This window comes from Schistocerca cancellata, chromosome 8, assembly GCF_023864275.1.
Source record: "Schistocerca cancellata isolate TAMUIC-IGC-003103 chromosome 8, iqSchCanc2.1, whole genome shotgun sequence".
Lineage (NCBI taxonomy): Eukaryota > Metazoa > Arthropoda > Insecta > Orthoptera > Acrididae > Schistocerca > Schistocerca cancellata.
This window is the reverse complement of record NC_064633.1, coordinates 506,382,702-506,403,317: the sequence shown is the minus strand read 5'-3', so window position 1 is coordinate 506,403,317 and position 20,616 is coordinate 506,382,702. Positions and strand designations below refer to the sequence as shown.

The window sequence follows — 20,616 nt, the reverse complement described above, 5'->3', positions numbered from 1 at the left end:
CTCAGCTAATAAAGTATTGTAATTGTAATTAATTTGTTCAAGAAATGCCCCAATTATAATTCTGTTTTCAAAGCAATCGTTATTAAAAAGAAAAAAATCATTACAATTGAATGTTCATTTCTCAATTTTTGTGTCGAGTTTACATTGGGCCATTATTTTTCAATATTTTTGTAGCGAAGGTACAGTCGCTTTTATTTCAATTTAACGATGTTTTGTGGGAGCTCAACAACATTTGGGTCATTATTATTCAGTAATCTTGTGGGGAAATAACTTTTGGCACATTTTCATTATCATAGACTTTTGTTTTAATTTTTTGCTGGGAAATCACGCTTGGCTCTATTCACATCAATATTTGTATTGTCTTGTAAGAATTTGCTGGGAGGTTACGTTTAACACGATTCCCATTAACATTTAAGTATTGTCCTCCTTTCAAAATTTTTGTGGGGAGGTTACACTCCTTATCAAAAATCATCAACACAAGTTGGAATCGAACCCAGACCACAAGTATATGAACCTAGCATCAATCCAAGAGACCACCAAATTCTCTTCCCTGTCACTTATTTTTCTATCATAACAATGTTGCGCCACAGTGGGTGAGAATTCTGACACACAGAGTCCCTGTAGTGGTTTGCAGCATGTTCAGTACATTCATTTACTTGGTTGACCCAATCGCCATGAACTAGCGGCCTCGACTACCCAGTGCATGCATTCGACTATTTTGTAATCACCGAAATAAAATCGCATAACTGACACGTACACAGAACTGCCAACAGGGTAGGATGCAGAAATATAAACAGAAAGTGTTCCTTTCGACTTGAGCTACTCTATTGTGCTATCTGTTTGTTAAAAACGTCGTGCAGTGCAAAAGAAAAGCTGTAAATGTCTGTCTCTCAGAAGTCTAGATCCGGCCATATGTATTACCTCTCAGCGCTGTGCAATGCGCAAGTTCCGGAGGAATTGTTGTTGAGTTCTGGAGGTGCTGCAGCTATCTGTCAGCTAGTAGCATAACGCTAAGCGTCGCGCCCTGTTGATAAGATGTCGCGAGTTTGGGTACATTCACTGCTACATTTTTTAAAACGCATTTCTGCTATCTGCTTCAGTTATTGATCTAATGGAACTTTGAACATAATTCCCTTCACTTCGCAACCCAAAATAGTCGCATGTGGAAAAAGGGTTAACTTCTGTGACATTTAGTTCTTTTCAGGTTAAGTTGACGGCTAGGCAGCAGATGCATCTCGAAACTTTTGAATTATGTTTGGGAAGAGCGCATCGTGCCAAAATACGTCAGAAAAGTATTTTCTACATTAGCTGTCGTGTGGTATTGACATTTTTTCCTTCTTCAAACCTTGTTTCACAGCTTTAACTCAGAACAAGATATCTACATGGCTGTAATCAATAAACTGTACGAGCATTGTCAGACTGTTCTAAAGAACATCAGAGAATTCGCATATATCGTCGATGATTAATTTCTCTCTCATGTTTACTGTTCTTTTAACAACTCTAAAAGAAACCTTACGAAAATTGTGCACTGTTTTATAAGAAATGAAATACAACTATCCACATTACTTTACGATGAATGGCTGTTTTAATAAAACTGAGTATCTGTACACAACTGTGCCTCCATTGGCACGAATTAGTACAACTCTACTCTCTTAGATTTCGATTGGGTCTGTGTGTGATTGGTATGTTGTATCATACTCAATAGGTGTGCAAATGTGTCATTTCATAAATGAAGTTATGTATTCCTAGAAATCCAAAATTTGCTATTCAGCAGCGCAAAGAGGCGTTACTTGTACTGCAGCATTGTAAGTTTTTCACCATAGCATTGTGAGCCGAAAGTATTTTCTTGCGATTTCCTTATCGCTGTTTGATCTGACTGCTTGCAGCTCTTTCACAGAAAGGATGAAAACGTTAGTGTCAGCGAGACTGGAACCGCGAACCATAACAGACGCTTCTTTACAGGGTAGCACGTAACCAAACAGCCAGTGCAGATGCATGTCTTTTGATTTCCTCTTACAAGGCCAGAACTGTCTAGAACTCGTAAACAGCTATTTAAAGGGCGAGATTAGTTGCGATTTCCACGTGCAACAACTTTCTTGGGCCGAAAACCGTAAATTTACAACCATTTATTACACTCGGCAAGCGATAATAACTCAGATTACTTAATGGAAGTGACAGGAAAAATGAATTGAACGTTAAGGCTTAATTGCGTGTACACCAGGAAGTAACTCGTCGATCACAGAGTTGCCAAACATACCTTGCCGTGTTGCCAAATCTCAGTTACAGTGCCAGCAGGAAGAAGACGAAGCGACGTGAGCCAACACTGGGCTGGGAAGTGACCATAGCTGGCGTCTCGAAGACGCAGCTGCTATGGCCTGGAATACATAATGCGTCTGATTCGCATTTCTGTAACTAGGTTTAGGGACGGGAGCATAGTTACTAATAATGCTCAGAAGTGACTGCTAACTAAGCATCTTAAATCAATAACTCTCATAGTTGTTTTTATATTTCTTTCGTAAGTGTACTCAAAACTAAGAAACTCATTCACGGACGTTTTCATTCCTCACCAATAGTCGAGCACAACAAACAAATAAAATAAAAGAATGTGTGTCTGTGTGAGAGAGAGAGAGAGACAGTAGAGAGATAGAGAGAGAGAGAGAGACAGAGAGATAAAAATAAAAAAGAATGAGAGAGAGAGTATAAAACTGTTGTAAGGAAATTGAATCATGGTATCTAAAGAAATCTTTCATTAAAATGATACATTCAACATCATTACAAAATGTCGTAGTCACGATCTATGGAACAAGTATTAGTCTAATCTAATCTAATCATATCATATTGCTAACTAGCCATGAAGAGTCATGAATTACCTAAATTTTCGCCAATATCAGTAACCAATTCTAAATTTGAAAATAAAAGTCGACAATTTTTGTAATAAACCAGGACTGCTATCAAGACCCTTTCGTCTCTCTTAACTAACCACGAAAGATGTCTGATATACCTCCATTCAGAAGTAACAAGGTGTGCACACATTTAAACCTAGTTACAGAAATGCGAATCAGACGCATTACGTATTCCAGGCCATAGCAACTGCGTCTTCGAGATTCCAGCTATGGTCAAATGGTTCAAATGGCTCTGAAAACTATGGGACTTAAAATCTGAGGTCATCAGTCCCCTAGAACTTAGAACTACTTAAACCTAACTAACCTAAGGACATCACACACATCCATACCCGAGGCAGGTTTCGAACCTGCGACCGTAGCGGTCGCGCGGTTCCAGACTGAAGCGCCTTTAACCACAAGGCCACACTGGCCGGCTAGCTATAGTCACTTCCCAGCCCACTGAAGGATCACATCTGTTCCTCTTATTCCTGATGTTATTGTAACTGAGATTTGGCAACGAGGCAATGTATGATTGGCAACTCTGTGATCGACGAGTTACTTCCTGGTGTACACGCAATTAAGCCTAAAAGTTCACTTTATTTTATCTGTCATTTCCATTGAATAATCTGAGTTATTATCGCTTGGAGTGTAATAAATGATTGTAAATTTACAGTTTTCGGCCAAGGAAAGTGGCTGCACGTGGATATCGCAACTAATCTCGCCCTTTAAATAGCTGTTTACGAGATCTAGACAGTACTGGCCTTGTTAGAGGAAACCAAAAGACATGCCTCTGCACTGGCAGTTTGGTTACGTGCTACCCTGTAAAAAAGCGTCTGTTATGGTTCGCGGTTCCAGTCTCGCTGACACTAACGTTTTCATCCTTTGTGTGAAAGAGCTACAAGCAGTCAGATCAAACAGCGATAAGTAAATCGCAAGAAAATACTTTCGGCTCATAATGCAATGGTGAAAAACTTACAATGCTGCAGTACAAGTAACGCCTCTTTGCGCTGCTGAATAGCAACTTCTAGATTTCTAGGAATACATAAGTTTATTTATGAAATGCCACATTTGCATACCTCTTGAGTATGACACAGCATACCAATCAAACACAGACCCAATCGAAATCTAAGTTAGTAGAGTTTTACTAATTCGTGCCGATAAAGGCACGCTTGTGTACAGATCCTTAGTTTTATTGAAACAGACTTTCGTCGTAGGTTACCGTGGATAGTTTTATTTCATTTCTTGTAATACAGTGCACAATTTTCGTACGGTTTTTTCTAGTGTTGTTAATACATTAGGTGCCATGAGAGAGAAATTAATCATCGACGATATATGCGAATTCTCTGATGTTATCTGTAACAGTCTGACAATGAACATGCAGTAGAAAACTTGTTCTGAGTTAAAGCTGTCAAAGAAGGTTTTATGAAGAATAAAATTCCACTGCCACACGACAGCTAATGTAGAAAATACTTTTCTGACTTATTTTGGCACGATGCGCTCTCCCCATACATAATACAAAAGTTTCGAGATGCATCTGCAGCCTGTTCTGTGTAGGTGGCGGTTACGTGATTTTATTTCGGTGATTACAAAATAGAGTCGAATGTTTGCACTGGGTAACTGAGGCAGCTAGTTCATGGCGATTCGGTCAACCAAGTAAATGAATGTACTGAACACGATGCAAACCACTACGGGGAGCCTGTGTGTCAGAATTCTCATCCAGTGTGGAGATACGGCGTTTTGGCCAGAGGATTCGGTGGTTTGTTGGATTGATAATAGAGTCATATACTTATGTCTGGGTTCGATTCCAACTTCTGCCGATGATTTTTGATAGCGAGAGACAGAATCTATTCTCTTCAGGCTACGCCAAGTGAAGAAGGTGTAATGGCATTGTAGTCTGATATTTACATTTATCACGATATTCCTTCCCTACCAAGTAGACGTTAAGTTGAACCACAATAAAGTCAGGTGTGGCGACATCTAGAAAATTTATCACCAGTAACCTTTGTTATACTAGTTATTTATTTGTAGTGACGAAACAAACACTATGTAGGGCACAGGACGCTTATTCCATCTTTCATTTCAGCTTCTGTATGTCGATAATATAGATTCTGAACTGGGAATGCGACTCAGACCGCCCTTAACCCGGTATTTGATCCCTTCGTGACATTACAGCTCGACTACAATTTGTTGTTTGTTCAAAACTGCAGATTCTTCAACATCTCTACATATTGTGCGTGAATGGGTTCGAATCGTGGCCCAGCACTAAAGTTTTCATTATGTATTATCAAGCTCTGGCATGAGAACACCTATCTGCTGGTGGATAATAACTCTGATTTTTAATGTATTTTCATTCGTTGTCAACACTAACGATATCTGACGTTTTTGACTCCCAGTGAGACACAGAACTATTTGCGATATGACTATAAGTTCAACTATGCTGGTGGAGAAAAATTCGGTAGCTGACATCTCTTTGTGTGTAGTGATCAACGATATGTGTGGGGTTCGATTCCCAGTCAGCACTGAACTCTTCCTCATATTATTTCTGGCTCAAACAGGCTCACATGTCGCTGCTGGTGTAACAAACGCATTTTTAACGTTCGTTTTCTCTAGAATATAACAGCAATAGGTGTCGGCTTTGTGTCCTGGGAAGGAAAAAATTAATGTTCCGTTTCGTCATTTCAGTTAAAACATCTAGCTACTGTCTAGAAAATCCGATATGCTCAGTTGATTATTCTTCGATAACAATCTGATTAGGTTCTGGGTTCGAATCCCTGTCCAACATATACCCTTACCTCCAGGCATTTCAAGTAAGTTACTTGTGAAGAAGCAAACTTTAACATCTCTCGTAGTTCGTAAACAGGGGCAATAGATGCTGGGTAGGAATTCCTATACGTTAAAAATGTGTACGTTATGTAATGTAAAGTTGATATTTGCCAACTGAAACTGTCTAAAATCGAGGTATATCACTCTCTGTATGCATAGTCAGGAATGACTATTAGTTTCTGTCAATCACGAAATCTTTGCTTAGTCTGAATGATCTGGGTTTGAATCCATATGCAGAACGGGACGGTTCGTCGTGTCATTTGAAGTTAATACGTATTCTGAACTAGATACTCGTCAATAACGTAAATTTTTATGTCATTTTGTATTAAATAATAAGTACGGTATGTAGCTTTAAAGAGGAAATCATGAATACGACGAACTTACTACGTGCGTTGCGTATCTGACGTAATAATAAGAGTGGTAACATTTCAGGTATGTCATGTATTGTAATAAATGTGAGCTTACAAGCCTTAAGGACAGTCTTGTCTGTGATAAGGTGTTCCCTGATATTTGTAGTATCGTGGTATAACTTTACGTCTTGAGTTATTGCGACACAGAGCAGTGTTTTGTAGTGGTGACTTGTTGGAACCATTTTCAATAGTCAAACGACTGTACCGAGGAGCGTTTAGAGGACCTGCTAGACAGCTGCCTTTTGCGGGTTGCATGCGAATCAGGCGAAATGCAATTCAGGTCGTTCGGATACTTTTCAGCATGACTGTACATATACAGATGGCGCTACTATCGCGTACACAACGTATAAAAGCGCAGTGCATAGGCGGAGCTGTCATCTGTGCTCAGGTGATTCATGTGAAAAGCTTTCCGACGCGATTATAGCTGGACGGCGGGAATTAATAGACGTTGAACGTTCAAAGGTAGTTGGAGCTAGAAGCATGGCACATTGCATTGCGGAGATCGTTAGGGAATTCAATATTTCGAGATCCACAGTGTCAAGAGTGTGCCCAGACTAGCAGATTTCAAGTATTACCTCTCACCATTTCCAACGCAGTGGCCAAAGGCCTTCACTTGACGACCGAGACCAGCGGCGTTTGTGTAGAGTTGCCAGTGCTTATAGACAAGCAACACGGCGTGAAATGACTGCCGACATCAAGTTGGACGTACAACGAACATATCCATTTGGACAGTGCGGCGAAATTTTGGCATTAATGGGCTGAGGCAGCTGACGCCTCGCAAGAGCCCCTTTGCTAAAAGCATGACATCGCCTGCAGCGTCTCTCCTTGGCTCATGAACACAATGGCTGGATCCTAGACGTCTGGAAAACCGCGCCCTGGTCAGATGTGTCCCAATTTCATTTGGAAAGAGCTGCAGGTTTTGTTCGAGCGTGGCGAAGACCCCACAAAACCATGGACTCAAGTTGTGCAAGCTGTTGGCGCTGCATAATGATGTGAGCTGTCTTTACATGGAATGTATTGGGTCCGCTGGTCCAAATGAACCGATCATTGACTGGAGATGGTTATGTTCGGCTCTCTGGCGATCATTTGCACCCACACATGGCATGGAAATTTTGTCGATAACAATGCGTCATGGCAGAGGGCCACTGTTGTTCACGACTGGTTTGAATAACATTATGGACCATTCGAGCGAATGATTTTGCCACGCATGAATTCCACGCACATTTATGAAGCATCATCGAGAGATGAATTCGTACCTGCCAGGGTAGCCGAGCGCGCTAATGCACTGCTTCCTGGCGTCCGGTAGGCGCGCCGGCCCTGGATCGAATCCGCCCGGCGGATTAACGACGAGGGCCGGTGTGCTGGCGATCCTGGATGTGGCTTTTAGGCGGTTTTCCACATCCCGATAGGTGAATACTGGGCTGGTCCCCACGTTCCGCCTCAGTTATACATGTCGCAGACATTTGAAACACATCCGCCCTATTTCACGATTTACACTACATACAGATAGTTGGGGTTCACTGATTCCATTTCTGGGGGGTATGGGGGGGCAGCAGGAAGGGCATCCAGCTATCCCTAATGGTAACATTGCCAAATCCGTTGTAACCTCGCCGACTCTAGGATCGATGCAGGACTATGGTGTAAGCGAAAGTAGAAAGATAGAAAGATCGACAGACGAATTTGTATTCAAAATCTGGTAGCAATAAAAATTTCGGAATTATGGATGGCGATGGAGGCAGCAAGGCTCAATATTTCTCTAGGGGCGTCCAACGACTTATTGAGTACATGCTAAGTCGAGTTTCTGCACTACGCCAGGGAAAGTGAGGTCCAGCACTGTATTAGGAAGAGTCCCGTGATTCTTCACCTCAGTGTAGTATCACATCATTGGAAGGCAGCCAAATGGTTAACGGAACTCATCAACACGATCACTGACGAGGGACAAACACCAACTAATTGGCAGGAGAGTATCACAGTGCCTATCTTTAAAAAGAAGAAAGATCCCTCTGAGTGCACAAACTACCGTCCAATCCGGCTTCACTGCCACCCCATGAAAATCTTTGAGCGTGTTCTGGACCAAAGGATCCTTGAGATCACACATATTTCCAGAAACCAAGCTGGATTTGTGAAGAACTGCGGCACAACTGATGCGATTCATGCTGCAAGACTCTTAGTCGAGAAACATCATGAGAAAGCCAAGCCGCTGCATCTAGCATTCCTGGATCTTGGAAAGGCCTCTGATCCAGTGCCACACAGTCTCATCTGGCTAGGACTTCGACAGCATGATTTGCCAGAGCAGCTTATTAACTGGGTGCCGTTACTTTATGCACAGCCTAGAAGTTATGTCCGTACATCCTCAGGACTATCAAAGAACTTCCCCATCACAGTCGGCGTCCATAAAGGTTCTGCATTATCACCACATCTGTTCATTCTCGTAATGGACACGGTGACAGCTCACCTGCACAAGCCATTACCATGGACCCTACTTTATGCTGACGATGTGATGCTGGGGGCAGAAAACAAGCTTGATCTGGAGAGCCTAACTCAAGAATGGAGTGACCAGTTGGTGCAACACGGTTTGCGCCTTAATTTGAAGAAATCCGAGTACATGACATCAGACATACATGAAATGTGAATCATCACGATTAATGGTGAAGACCTGACTCGTGTGAGTTAGTTTAAGTACCATCGTTGACGGCAGACTCAGTGAAGAGGTCAACACCAAAATCCAGGCACCCTGGATGAAGTGACGAACAACAACTGGAGTCACTTGTGATCGCAGGATGAAAAATAATTAAAATCAAAGACCTATCGCACTGTCATCCGACCAGTCGCATTGTATGGTTGTGAGTGCTGGCTGACTACAGTTGAGACCGAACTCCGCCTATGTGTAATGGAAACGAAGATGCTAAGATGGACAGCGGGCATCACTAAGTTAGATCACGTTCCTAATGACAGCATTAGGAAACAGTTTGGTGTTGCAGCGATCAAAGACAAGATGCGTGAGAGTCGTCTTCGATGTTTTGGGCATGTTTTATGGGCCAGTGATGACTCTATTGCCAAGGCGGGTTACACACTTGAAGTCGTCGGCAGTAGACCCAAAGGGCGACCTAAGCAACGTTGGGCTGATACGATTCATGAAGACCATAAATGCGTGAACATCCACCCAGATGCAGCCCGTGATAGAGCGAAATCAAGACAACAGACCCATGATGTAGCGGACTCCGCAGGCACGCGGGAAAAACGCTGAAGGAAAGGAAGAAGTGTAGTTTCACAGCAACGTCCTGGCTACCGGAAAGACAGATCTGATAAAAGGAGTTGGCTCGAGAAATTACGGCAATAAATGGTACCAGACAACTCGGAGATGAGAGTCGACAAGCCATTCATCCAAAATAATGCTCTAGAAGCTGTGATACGTTGTGGGGTTTCTGCCAACGTCTGAAGATTATGGGAAGTGGAAGATTATGAAAACCAAGATGTTTCACGCACCTGCATCCATTAAAGACAGAAGTCGTTAATATGTAAGACATACAAAAAAATAATACAAAGAACATTTGTAATTAACTGTGAGGAGTGTACTGTAATAAGCAGCATTTCAGGTGTGAGCCCAGTAAAATCGAGAAACTGTTGTTTAATTTCAGTAAAATTATAATCTATGTTGTGACGTTGAGTTAATTTTACTAACATACAAGTTACAAGATCATAATAAATACTTTCTTACTGATGTTGTTTCACCAAATACTTTATAAACTGATAATATTGTCGCCGTGACTAACATTTGCGTTGTTCTGGGGCAAGGGTCTTATATCTCATGTATCATCACGAGTTCAGCCAGTCATGCGTTTCACGGTTAAAGATACAGCTGAAAAATGGTTAATTATGCTCATTCGGGAAATTTAGGCTGCATTCTGTTATGAGTGTACGGAAATTACAAAGACATTTTCCACGTTTGAATAGTGCTGCAACAGCCTCATCCGCTGAAGACTTAGCACCCAGCCTGATTCTACCTCGATCTGCAAATCAGCGTAGTTACGAGGCAATATCCCGACAAGCGACAGCGATGCGTAGAATGTGGTGACGCGGGCGACGTCGCCTGATTAAACGTCAGATCGGTATTTTGCTGCGGTGGCGCCGCATGCCAACATGGGGTGATATTTTTGGCCTCGTTACTGCGCCGGTCGCACGCGGGCTGGAATTGCCTTTCCGGTGGGTGCGCAGCAGGCCGCAGAGCGCCGCAGGTTGCCGCAGAAAGCGTCGGTAGGCGCAGGGCATCGGGATGAGCGGTGGGCATATCGACGGCGGCGACAGGAGCATGCCGGTGCAGCGACCGCAGCGCCGCGTCGCGCCGGGACGGCGAATCAGCCGCTCGCGGCGCCGCTATCGCAAAGTGGACTCTAGCTTAGGCGGTGGCGACGCGACGCGCGAACCGATTAGGCCGATGGTGGATGCATTCGAAATGGTTTCTCTCTAAAAAGTTTCGTCATCAGCACCGACATCACCACGCTCTTATCGACAAGTTAACATACTGCGACTGGAAGTTCCCTTGGTAGAGTCCGTGACAGAGTAATCAGTTTGTATTAAATTTTGTTTCAGGAACCACGCACCAACCTCTTTCAATTTATTACTTACGTTCATGCTACCACGACGTGTTCAGAGTATGACATTTTTTTGTTATGTATTCAGAAATTTTCTATGGTCCTTCAGATTGAATATCTAATGGGAAGGTACTGAATCACACTGAGAAAAACGAATTTATGATATAACTTGACAAAAACAAGAGACCGAGTGATACGACAAATCATAGAGGAATTGTCTGCTTGGTAATGGACAGAAATAGAAATTGCAGAGGAATACGAGGACATGAATTCAGCAAGTAATTAAACAGAGATGAAGAGCTGTGAATAACATAGCCTATCGTGGAGAGCTACTTGAAAGCAGTATTTGGATTATAAAAGGCAGTAACAAAAATTAGATAAACTAAACTGTACAGCTTCTTTGGATGCTGACACAAGTCATAGAGCCTCACAATACTTTAATGATGTAACTACTGCTGTGTTTCCAGCACCAGTAACCAGCTAAAAATTACCTAAGGCCGAAATTACAATAGTGGATATTTGTAATAAACAGTATAGTCATTGGAGAATGTGAATTGATTTAAACGTTTCTTGAATATCACTTAGCACTCTTAGACCCTTACCTATTACAGCTGTTACAGAGGACGCACATTATCTGAAGAAGAGTAGTGCATATCGTTATGGGTTCATGTTGCAAGCGCGAGAGTATTATGATGTTAACTTTCAGACTACCACGGCATCCTATTGAAGTTAGGTGAACTGCATCATGTAAAGGATTACAATTAAACTTCCGAGACCGCGCACTGTAATAGGAATCAGGCAACATGCATTACGTCATCCCAAAACATCTTAAGTAATTCACATAAAAAACGGGAGTATTAGAGCCTATAGGGAGGGAAAGTTGTTATTCCTACACACCATTCCCGAAACAGGAAGGTGAAGAAGCAATTGTGGAAGTGGGACTACTCTCTAAGGAAATAATGAAACTATCACTAACACCATCAATGCTGACCCCTGATGTCAGCAAAATACTGTACATAAACTTTGTTTCTTTCTTTTGCTGGTGCCGTGTCCAGCGGTGTCGCAGGGTCGGCACTGTTAGGAACGGATTTGGCAAGGTTAGTTTCAAGGGGTGCCCAGATGCTCTTCCTGCTGCCATCCTGTACCCACCAGGATATAATTAGTGTACCCCAGCTGTCTGTGTCTAGTGTAATCCATGGAATAGAGCGAACGTGGTCAGATGTCTGCGAGTCGTGTAACTGAGGCGGAACGTGGGGACCAGCCCGGTATTCACCTAGTGAGATGTGGAAAACCGCCTAAAAACCACATCCAGGCTGGCCGACACACCGGCCGCTGTTGGTAATCCGCTGGGCGGATTCTATCCGGGGCCGGCGCTCGTACCCAAGTCAAGGAAGCAGCGCATTAGCGCTCTCGGTTTACCTGGCGGGTAAAATACCGTACATAAACCTATCACTGAAATTCAAATACAGTCCGTGACAACAAATATAAATTATTCCCATTACATTATTACATATGTTGCCTCTGACAGATAACAAACAAAACATTACCTTCTAATCCAGCCTAGACTTCTTGATGCGCTACAGCTCAATAACTTACTGTTAACAAAGTTTCGTGTTTCCATCCTATAGCTTCGATAACTGACAGCCGTATTGTCTTATCCTAACTTAGCCTAGACCCTGGGTTACTTTGTAGGTTAGTGTGTTAACACAAACTACTATTGGCGTTCAATAATTGAGCGAAATGATGTTTTTTCTGAAAGCAGGTTGAGTTTATTCAACATTCCAATAGACCATATTATTCCATTCTCTTGGCTACAAAACCCAGTTTATCATCATAACCTCTCTTGAATGCGACGGCCTTCCTTCACATTACTGGGAAGGCCTGTATGCCTGCATGGTTACACACTGCTATTCGACGTCGGAATGAACGTCTAGTTGCATCAATAACCTCCTCATCATCCACGTACCACTTCCGGCGGAGTGCATTCTTCAGGGCCAAATAGTTGAAAGTCGGAGGCTGCGAGATCCTGCCTGCGGGGTGGATGAGGAAGATCAGTCCAATGAAGTTTGATGAGCACGTCTCGGTGCGTCGACTTGTGTGAAGCCTTGCGTTGTCATGGAGAAGGAGATGTATGTTTACATTTTCGTGGCGACGAACACAATGAGGTAGTTTCTTCGATTTCCTGATGGTATCACAATACACTTCAGAATAGTTTCTTTGCACACACCTTTGAGTAACCCATCTGTTGGGCGAATGTATCAACTCTACAAGCGGCGACGTCCAGTTGAGCAGCGAAGGGGTTTGATTGTGATAGTCGATCATCTTCAGTGAGAATGTCCGCACATTTCAACATTGCAGCAGTCAAAGCTGTGTGCGGCCGGCCGGCTCTCCCAACGAGTCACCGTGCTTTTGTTCACTGCCTGGTCTCCGTAGGAATTCTGCAAGAGCCTATGAATATCTGCGATCCTTTGGTTTTCCGCCGAAAGGAATTAAATGACAGCTCCCTACAGACGCAACGGAGCGAGGTGGCGCAGTGGTTGGCACACTGGACTCGTATTCTGGAGGACGACGGTTGAAACCCGCGTCCAACCATCCTGATTTAGACTTTCCACGATTTCCCCAAATCGCTTCAGACAAATTCTGGGTTGGTTCCTTTGAAAGGCCATGGCCGATTTCCTCTCCTCATCTGATGGGACCGATAACCTCGTCGTCTGGTCCCCTCCCCCAAGTCAACCAACCAATCTACAGACGCCATTTTTAAGGCTACATATAGCCCCGCCACCAATTGAAACTTAATGAGACTGTAGGTGCTTGAGTGGGAGTATTCCACGATGAACCACAAAAATTCCACATTTTTTAAATTGGGGGAGAAATATTGTGCAGCTTTAGTTATTGAACGCATCTCGCACATTTAAAACAAAGTGAATCAAAATAAATATTAGTGATCTACACTTTAACTGTCTGCACACATACGACGTCACATACCCAAACATCATTACTCCTGGAATCAAACCCGACTTCTGCTATCAGTGGAATCTTGCATCCTCTCAGACCTAGTAAAGTAGAAAGTTTTAGGTGGAGTTGTGCCACAGTCATGCAACACTTATTAAAAGAGTGAACCGCAATTTGATTATAGACTACAATTTGACTATGGTCTATCATGGTTATCTTTTGTACTATCCAGAGTTCGGATTTTAAGCCTTTAGCATTGTACCTGATAATTTCACAAAAACCGAAACCTGGATAGTACTAAAGATAAATACTATATGATAGTACACTGTTCAATAGCGGTTTCTTCCGTAAAGTGCCCTTTAAATGTACGTGTGTAAATCAAATTACATAGAAGCAGTGTTGATACAGCGTGATGAGCAGTGCCCTAGATTGCAAGACTGGGCGCCGATGCTGACTCGGAACGTATCAGCGTGTTGTTCTTTAGGAGGTTTCTACCGCTCCTTTAGGGAGTTCCTGGGCTGGCCCGAAAATTCTGCCTCAGAGAATACGATACGCAGCTAACTGACCGCCGTGTCATCCTCTGTGATAAGGCGTTCTAGCGAATCAGCACACCGCTCTCCCTGCCTTTAGCGGCCTTCCAAACTTTGGAGTACCTGCTTCTCAATCAAGTAGCTTCCCAATTAGCATCACGTAGCTTACTGCACCCTGTTCCAGACCTCTCACAAATGAAAAATCTCTGACAGTAACGGGACTTTAACCTAAGTCCTCCACGTGGCAGTCTGACACGCTAACCACACTGCTACGGAGCTGGAGGAATAAGATACACAAACAATGAAAATACAACGACACAAAGAACAAATTTTACACAATGCATAGACAGGTGGCTCACATAGCTTCCGTGCCTCTGGTGACTTTGACGACTCTGCCGTCTGGTAGGGATTCTGCCCGCCAAGTTAAATAGTAAATTGAACTTTGCTGCATGCTGAAAAAGGGGATTCTGTACTGTAATAGACACAATAAACGATAGAGAAAAGTAGAACGAAGAAGAAGACTAAATGAAAAGAATAAAACAATTGCATAGTGTCTTTCACAAAAACCAATATTTAAGGAGATATCGCTACTTACGTGTATTTTCAAATAATATGATTGATAAACGGAAAATAGATTAATGTGTAAGACAATCACATTATAAAAATTTACGGGAGCTTCTCTGTGTCAACAAGGCACATTGGGAGCTAAATGCACGTATGGTTTCAATAGTGAATAAGTAAAAGAGTATCGTAGCACTGGATACACCGTACAATCTCTGGGCTTCACTGGGAGAGCTGTTTGGCGAATGTCCCTGTAACATATCCTTCGGTTGCTGACAACACGAACAGTGAGTCCGTGCCGCTGCTGCTTATTGGCACACCAGCATTCGGCTGCTTGTTACAGTCAGGGGCGAATTACGATGTTATTTCCTATTTACAAAGAACTTCTACATCAGTTATTGACTAATATGTCGGCCAAACACAAAAAATTAGATGACAAATTTAGCTTTGAAAATTATCTGTACTTTTTTGCAGGTGGTGTTTTCGTAATTATTCTTACTGTTCCTCTCCTGGACGCACAAACCACAATCCATTTTTGGCGTCGTTGGGTATCCTCCTTTACAGCGTATGTCCTTGGCGTCTTCTTTCCTTGAGCCAAGAATCTGAGGATCTTTCACAACTATGTCTCTCCATCTTATTTTTGGCTTATCTAAAAGTGTTCGTTTTTCGAGTTTCTTCTGTTACAGTTCTCTCAAGAATGGTCCATCCTCTAGGCTATTGATGTGGCTGGACTACATCGGTCTCCTTGTCTTGGCTTCAACAACAAGATCTCATTCATTATCTCCCGGAGTTCCCTGTTCTTTCTTCTTCTTAGCCATTCTCCTCCCTCACAGATTGGCCCAAATGGCTTCCGCAGTAGTTTGTGTTCAAAAACTTTCATCTTTCTCTCTGAATACTTAACAGTTCTCCATATTTCTTCACCATACAGTAAAGATGGCCTGAATATTATTTTATGATTCCTTATTTTCGTTCCTTTGGGAAATGTTTTGTATGACAGTAATTTTTAAGCGAATATGTCGCACTGGACGACGTTTTTATCCTCGCTTCTACTGATTGTTTCCCATCATCTCTGTTATTTAGTACAGCAGCCAAACATTTAAACTTTTCTGCTTCTTCAAACACGTGTTCACCACTCTGTACTGATTCCCTACTTTTGCCTTGTAATTCCTCTCTGTCCACATAAACTTTGTTTTGTATTTACCTCTAATGCAACTTCCATTGCATTTTTAAATAGCTTTCTTGCCCTTATTTTCAGGTAATCTTGATTTTCAGCAATTAGTTCTACATCACCTGCGAAGTCCTGTATATTTACTTTTATTCCTATGTTAATTCTTTCTTCACTTCGCTTTCTGCGTCAGTTGCTTCCTGTACTGTAATCATGAACAACAGGACTGATGCTCTATCTCCTTTCGTGACACCTGTTATTACGTAAAAAGCCCTGGAATATTCCGCATTGATATTCACTAACACTTCGGAGTTTTCCCACCTAACTTTTACATGTTTTGTATTACTCCTTGGCATTCCAAACTTTTGAATTTTATCCACAGTCTGTTCTCTGTACATGCTATCGGAGGCTTCCTTAAAATCAGCAAATACATTGCTGTTGTTTTTTTGTATTCCCAGTATTTTGATACAGCTTCTTTAAGTACAAATTTCTGATAATTGGTGGACCAATACTTCATAAATCCAGTTTGTTTCTCATCTGTTACATCCTTTAAATAGTGTTCTGATTTTATCTGGACATTCTTGGAGAACACTTTGTAGTGCTAGTTAATAAGATGCCTCTGTAAACCCTGCATTCTTGTTTATCACCCTTCATATGGACTGGTGGTGTGGTCACTTCTGCTCGGACTTGTGGCATTCTATGTTCGTGCACAATGTTCGTTACGAGTTTTGTGCATTGGTTTCGTAATCGTATCGCATCTCCTTAAAAGCAATTAAGCTGATATTCTATCAGGCTCTGGAGTCTGCTGGTTTTTAGTATCCTCATTGCGAGTTCTGTGTATTTCATTGCCGATGGTGTGAACCCCAAGGGACCTACGTTCTGGTATTTATGTTGTTCCTCCAGTTTTCTACTTCCATCTTCAACATTTAGAAGCTCCTCAAAATATTCCTTCCCAGTTGTCATTGCTTGTTTCCTTTAAAAAACTGTGTAGCCACTTTTATCTGTAATGGGACGTGTTGCTTATGAGGAAGGAGACCAGAGAGCGAGGTCATAGCTCTCATCGGGTTAGGGAAGGACGGGGAAGGAAGTCAGCCGTGCCCTTTCAAAGGAACCATCCCGGAATTTGCCTGGTGCGATTTATGGAAATCACGAAAAACCTAAATCTGGATGGCCGAACGCGGGATTGAAGAGTCGTCCTCCCGAATGCGAGTCCAGTGTGCTATATCTGTAATGCCATACGTTTGAGGTGTTTAACCTTTTCTCAAATACCGTTAGAAAGCTCTTGCATTCCCTGCAGTTTTATCGTCCGTTCCATTACGCAGACTGTCTAAATGTTCCCTTTCTCCTTCTGAGAAGCCTTTTGGTTTCCCTACTCGCATTTCATATGTTTCTCTGACTTCGTTGTGCTCTTCCGGTAGGCGTTTTTCCTTGTTACTCTTGTTTCTTCCATGTTTGCTCACAATCTTCTGAGAAACGTGTTTTTTTGTCCTTTTTTATGATTTGTGCTTCTTCCACATTTGCATTTATTATGTCCTACAGGCCATCCTTGTCGATTTTGTGTTTCAGCATTAGAAACTTAAATCTTTTCTATAGCTTTATGACAAATTTACTGTGCATTGCCCTTATCCTTGAATTTGTCTACACCAGTATTACGTTCTTTTATGCTCACTCCTGCATCTACATTTTCATACATACTACGCAGGCTACTGTATGGTGCGTGGTGGAGAGTATCCTGTACGACAACTAGTCGTCTTCTACCCTGTTCTGTTCGCAGACAGAGAGAGGGAAAGACAATTGTCTGCATACCTTCGTATGAGCCCTAATTTTTCGTACATTATCTTCGTGGTCCGTTGGTGAAATGTATTTTGGTGGCGGTAGGATCGTTCTGCAATCAACGTCAGAAATCAGTTTTCTAAATTTTCTCACCAGTGTTCCTTGAAAAGAACGTCGCCTTCTGTGCAGAGAGTCCTATTTTAGTTCCCGAAGCATCTCAGTAATACACTCCTGGAAATGGAAAAAAGAACACATTGACACCGGTGTGTCAGACCCACCATACTTGCTCCGGACACTGCGAGAGGGCTGTACAAGCAATGATCACACGCACGGCACAGCGGACATACCAGGAACCGCGGTGTTGGCCGTCGAATGGCGCTAGCTGCGCAGCATTTGTGCACCGCCGCCGTCAGTGTCAGCCAGTTTGCCGTGGCATACGGAGCTCCATCGCAGTCTTTAACACTGGTAGCATGCCGCGACAGCGTGGACGTGTACCGTATGTGCAGTTGATGGACTTTGAGCGAGGGCGTACAGTGGGCATGCGGGAGGCCGGGTGGACGTACCGCCGAATTGCTCAACACGTGGGGCGTGAGGTCTCCACAGTACATCGATGTTGTCGCCAGTGGTCGGCGGAAGGTGCACGTGCCCGTCGACCTGGGACCGGACCGCAGCGACGCACGGATGCACGCCAAGACCGTAGGATCCTACGCAGTGCCGTAGGGGACCGCACCGCCACTTCCCAGCAAATTAGGGACACTGTTACTCCTGGGGTATCGGCGAGGACCATTCGCAACCGTCTCCATGAAGCTGGGCTACGGTCCCGCACACCGTTAGGCCGTCTTCCGCTCACGCCCCAACATCGTGCAGCCCGCCTCCAGTGGTGTCGCGACAGGCGTGAATGGAGGGACGAATGGAGACGTGTCGTCTTCAGCGATGAGAGTCGCTTCTGCCTTGGTGCCAATGATGGTCGTATGCGTGTTTGGCGCCGTGCAGGTGAGCGCCACAATCAGGACTGCATACGACCGAGGCACACAGGGCCAACACCCGGCATCATGGTGTGGGGAGCGATCTCCTACACTGGCCGTACACCACTGGTGATCGTCGAGGGGACACTGAATAGTGCACGGTACATCCAAACCGTCATCGAACCCATCGTTCTACCATTCCTAGACCGGCAAGGGAACTTGCTGTTCCAACAGGACAATGCACGTCCGCATGTATCCCGTGCCACCCAACGTGCTCTAGAAGGTGTAAGTCAACTACCCTGGCCAGCAAGACCTCCGGATCTGTCCCCCATTGAGCATGTTTGGGACTGGATGAAGCGTCGTCTCACGCGGTCTGCACGTCCAGCAGAACGCTGGTCCAACTGAGGCGCCAGGTGGAAATGGCATGGCAAGCCGTTCCACAGGACTACATCCAGCATCTCTACGATCGTCTCCATGGGAGAATAGCAGCCTGCATTGCTGCGAAAGGTGGATATACACTGTACTAGTGCCGACATTGTGCATTCTCTGTTGCCTGTGTCTATGTGCCTGTGGTTCTGTCAGTGTGATCATGTGATGTATCTGACCCCAGGAATGTGTCAATAAAGTTTCCCCTTCTGGGACAATGAATTCACGGTGTTCTTAGTTCAATTTCCAGGAGTGTACTTTCGTGTTGTTCGAACCGACTGGTAACAAACGTAGCAGCCCCTCTCTGAGATGCTTTGATGTACTCTTTTAATTACAGCTGGTATAGAGTGCTGACACTCCAGCAGTACTCAATAATAGGTCGTACTAGCGTCCTATATGCAGTCTCTTTCACAGATATTTCTCCAAATAAACTGAAGTCGACCTCTCGCCTTCAGTACCACAACCGTCACATGCTCGTTCCATTTAATATCGTTTCGTGACGTTACGCCCGGGTATTTAAACGACGTGACCGTATCTATCAGGGCACTACTAATGCAGTATCTATACATTACGGGTTTGTTTGTCCTACTCATCCACACTGACTTACATTTATTTTGCATTTGTAGCTAGCTGCCATTCATCACACCAACTGCTAGAAATTTTGCCTACGTCTTATTGTACTACCCTACAATCACTCATCCTCGACACCTTCCCGTAGCCGGCCGGGGTGGCCGAGCGGTTCTAGGCGCTTCAGTCTGTGATGTCCTTAGGTTAGTTAGGTTTAAGCAGTTCTAAGTTCTAGGGGACTGATGACCTCCGATGTTAAGTCCCATAGTGCTCAGAGCCATTTGAACCATTTGAATATTCCCGTATACCACAGCATCGTATGAAACAACCGCAGATTGCTGTCCATCTTGTCCGGCAGATCATTAATGCAACAGAAAACAACAGCAGTCCTGTCACACTTGGCTGAGGCACTACTGACGATACCGTTGCTTCTTTTGAGCACTCGCGGTCGAGGACGACATATTGGCTTCTATTATTTGAGTTTCGCAAGAGTGATGCTTACTGAAACAGTGTTCATTCTTAGACATAAAGTTTTCGGTCTACAGGAAATTTATTACATTCGACCTCAGAATATGTTATAGAAGTCCCCTCCCCCCCCCCCCTTTGGCTTTTCTGTAGCTACGATTTGCCATAGCGGTCGAAAAATTAAAAATGGTACATTGTGAAGGAAACATCCAAATAGGGTGAAATCTGAAGCATCCGCTTGCGACGACGAGAGATGCACATGAGTGGGCTAGCATTTCAGGGCAGGCGCACATCACTTGCACCACTAGGGTCACCTGTAAGTGCCATATAAAGTGGCAACAGACGGCCGTGTGGACGTACTGCATTTGTCGTTACCTGCGATTGTTTTGCTGAAGCAGCTTCAGAGAAGACAGCGAGCTTCTTTCGAGCACGTTTCGGATTTTGACAAGGGAGAATAGTCACGTATAAGAATTGGCGATAATTGCACAGAAAAAATGGGTGATCA

The 20,616-nt window shown here is 43.6% G+C and overlaps 1 pseudogene; it reads left to right on the top strand.

Moving 5' to 3' along the window:
- Positions 1-8,072: 8,072 nt before the first annotated feature.
- Positions 8,073-9,362, top strand: LOC126095655 (uncharacterized; annotated as a pseudogene).
- Positions 9,363-20,616: the final 11,254 nt, after the last annotated feature.